This window comes from Ovis aries, chromosome 2, assembly GCF_016772045.2.
Source record: "Ovis aries strain OAR_USU_Benz2616 breed Rambouillet chromosome 2, ARS-UI_Ramb_v3.0, whole genome shotgun sequence".
NCBI lineage: Eukaryota > Metazoa > Chordata > Mammalia > Artiodactyla > Bovidae > Ovis > Ovis aries.
This window is the reverse complement of record NC_056055.1, coordinates 209,131,073-209,135,112: the sequence shown is the minus strand read 5'-3', so window position 1 is coordinate 209,135,112 and position 4,040 is coordinate 209,131,073.

The window sequence follows — 4,040 nt, the reverse complement described above, 5'->3', positions numbered from 1 at the left end:
GAAGAACCCAATGTCCTATAATAAAATTTATTTTGTGATATTGTCTTACAGTATAGGAACCTGAGAGGTCATGTACAAAGGGAAACTGAATTAAATACAGTTTCATATAGTTGATTGCTCATGCAAAGATGCTTTTCAGCTTACAAAGCATTTTCACATACATCACCATGTTTGATGCTCACAATAACCCTGTATGGTAGAAAGGACAGGGTGTTTACATCTTCATTCCCCAGAGGAGGAAGCAGAAGCTCAGAGAAATTAGAACTTGTCTAAAGCCATCACTGACTCGATGAACATGAGTCTGAGTGAACTCTGGGAGTTGGTGATGGACAGGGAGGCCTGGCGTGCTGCGATTCATGGGGTCGCAGAGAGTTGGACACCACTGAGTGACTGAACTGAACTGAAAGCCACACTTCTTAAAAACCAAGACATCAACCCAAGTCTCCCGCTCCAAATCCCTTGATATTTTCATCATGTTGAAAAGTACCAGAAGGATGAGTATTAATTTTTAAGAATGTGTATTAAAAACATTCTCGAAGTCAGGTGCTGTGCCAAGGGTTTATGTGTGTTATCTCATGTAACCCCAGCTTGAGATTTAGTTTTAAATGTTCGACTTCCTACCTCATCACCTCTCCCCTTGAAAGTGTGGTCAATTCTCACACTTACAGTGTCTAAAGTAGCCTTGCAATAGCTTAGATCAGGAAAGATAGATTAGAGTGAAAGTCACTCAGTTGTGTCCGACTCTTTGTGACCCTGTGGACTATAGTCTGCCAGGCTCCTCTGGAGAAGGGAAGGGCTACCCACTCCAGTATTCTGGCCTGGAGAATTCCATGGACTCTCTATAGTCTAAACCGTCGCAAAAAGTCGGACACGACTGAGGAACTTTCACTTTCACTTTGCATGTTCACCCTCTTCTCCCTGGATATTCGTCCAAATGTCACCTCTTTAGAGAAGGCTTTTCTTACCGTTCTGTCTAAAGCAACCTACAAGTCCACAACTGAGTCTGCACTACCCTGATTATTTCCTTACAGCGCTGCGTCACAATTACAATGAGCTCATTCACTGATTTATTGCCGTGTTTATTACCTGGGGCCCCTGTCTCCTGTGTTTTCCGAGCTATCTTTCTGAACTTTGAACAGTGCCTGGCATATAATAGGTGCTCAATAAAATTTTATTCAATAAATAAACAACCGTGGGAGCAAGTTCCATTATTCATTTCACAACTAAGGAGATGGAGGCTTAGGCAATAACTTGTCGATTGTTGCTTATTGAATACGTAGTACAGCCAGAAATTGTTTCCAAGTATATCTGACAACAAGGCCTGCTCTTCACCATAGATCTATATTGTATTCTTATTTTTAAATATTTCTTGTGTTCATTTATTAATTTATTTGTCAAACAATTATTGAGCATTTATAAAGACAAGACCAGTTACAACAGCCACATTGGGCAAATTCTGGCTCTTGAAAAATGTGATATATCCCCTGTCTTCATGTAGCTTAAAATCTAGCAGGCTTTTTGTTAAGGTGGAACTCAATCATCAGTTCCTTTTATGTGTCTATGAGACCTGTTTAAACCTTCACGTACTGGTTATAACTAAAGAATCACAGGAATGGACAAATTATTGAAAAATCATTTATTTGTCCTCTTCCCCTCCCATGCCAGGTGACAAGGATCTCTCCTTTGAAGATCTGAAAATGGAGGTTTTGCAAGATACTTTAATAAATGACTGTAATTAAATATATGCAATTCATTTGGGACCATCAGAGTGGTTTGTCATAGTAAACTGAATGATTAGTGACCCAGGTGTGATCCCTTAAATTGGCACTAAAGGAAAACCCCAAGAAGACGCAGAATGAACACTGAGTTGGGAACTGAAAACCTGGGTTCTAGTTCTGGTTTTATCCCTAAACAGACTTTAGTCAAGTCAGAGTCCTTTAAAATTTCTTTTCTCATCAACAAAGCAGGTGGGGCGTGGGGCAGGGAGGTGAGTTCTACCTGCTGCTGCTGCTGCTGCTAAGTCGCTTCAGTCGTGTCTGACTCTGTGCGACCCCATAGACGGCAACCCACCAGGCTCCCCCGTCCCTGGGATTACATCATGGCAAAATTGTGTGAACCCAATGAAAGAGTTAATGTGAAAGTCCTCTTTTTTCCTAATTTATTTTTTGACTGGGGCAAAATTGATTTACAATGTTGTCAACACACCATTTGTTTTTGTTGTACAACAGGGCAAATCAGCCATAATCACACATAAATCCTCTCCCTCTTAAGCCTCCCTTCCCTCCTTTCATCCCACCCTTTTAGGTCATCTCAGAGCACCCGGGTGGACTCCCTGTGCTATGCAGAAACTTCTCACAATACTATTTACAATAGCCAGGACGTGGAAGCAACCTAGATCTCCACGGACAGATGGAAGGAGAGGTGTGGCACGCACATACAGTGGAATACTACTCAGCCACAAAGAGAACAAATTTGAGTCAGTTTCAGTGAGATGGATGAACCTAGAGCCTGTTCCACAGTGTGAAGTAAGTCAGAAACTGAAAAATTTCTTTTACATAAACAAAAAAGCCAAAAGTGCCACACAATGTGCCTCTATCATTTCAGAATCTCATTTGCTCCTCAGAGGATGGAGAAGGCAGATGGGTCAGAGGTACGAAGGGACATAGGGGTCTGTTCCCCTTTCCAGCCTCACCTTTTCAAATCTTTTATGTCATGATTTCAAGCCCCTCAAACTTTCGACATGCTGGTCCCTCTACCTGGAATGCCCTTTCCTCCTTGAAGATCCTCTTGACATTTTTTGAGACTCAGCTTGAACCTGACTTTCTCTGTACAAACTTCCTGATACCCTCTGTTTTTAAAGCCATCTGATATATTTCTCTAACTGAATTCATGTAACTACAGTGTCATTATCTGTGCATAGATCATGAGGTTGGAAGCTTCATGAGGATAAGGATTGTCTATTCTTGATGGGATTGTATTTCCCACATCCCTCGTCTAGTGACAGCTTGTTCCCCCTACAGCCATGTAGTCATCAGAGGATCCTCCATGCTAGTCCAATGTATTCCCTCCCCTTTACCTGCATGGATGGATGGACTGCGAGTGAGTACCTTCCTGAAGCAGAGTATCCCATCTTGAAGGTCAGTCATTTGGTTTAGGGTGAGCTCCTGGTCCAATCTGGGAATTGGAACCGAGAAAAGGAGCTCCGCCTTTTTTGGTTGTGAAGCAGTAAGCTTTAGCATTATTGGCATCCATGTTTTCAGACATGAGGGCAAAACAATGGGAGTCTTGAGAAAGAGAAGGATGGGATAAATGAACTGAGAGGAAGAGAGCTGAGATGGGGGCCCCCGAGCTCTTCAGTCCCCATTTTCAGAGTTCTAGAAGGTGTGTTCCACTTCTAGGGTTTCCACAAAGATACTTTAGTGTTCCTATAATAAATTATGTTGTTTAGTCACTGAATTGTGTCCAACTCTTTTGTGACCCCAAGGACTGTAGCCCCCCAGACTCCTCTGTCCATGGGATTTCCCAGGCAAGAATACTGAAGTGGGTTGCCATTTCCTTCTCCTGGTGATCTTCCCAACCCAGGGATTGAATCCACTCTTCTGCATTGAAGGTGGATTCTTTACTGCTGAACCATCAGGGAATTATACCCCAATCCTTATCATGAATTCCCCTTTGTACACAGACCACAGTGGAATTTCTGTCACCACCAAAAATAAATAAGCAAACATAAACATACAGAATTAAGTAATGCAGGCTGCCTCAGACATCTCTTGACTCCCAACGTTGAACAGTCTTGTGCTCATACGTCAACAAATTAAATAATCCTTATCCCAATTCTTGTGCCTTATAGTTTTCACAATACTGAATAAAAATGCCTGGTCTTATATCATTCTCTCAGAAACTGCTCCAAATGGTGAATGTTGCAAAAAGTTGGATAATTACTATATTTTCCCCCTTCTGTTTTATCTTCTTTTCCAACTTAAGTCTTACCACCTCTTTGACGATTTCTGTGACTTACCCCTCCCTGAGATGATAAAATT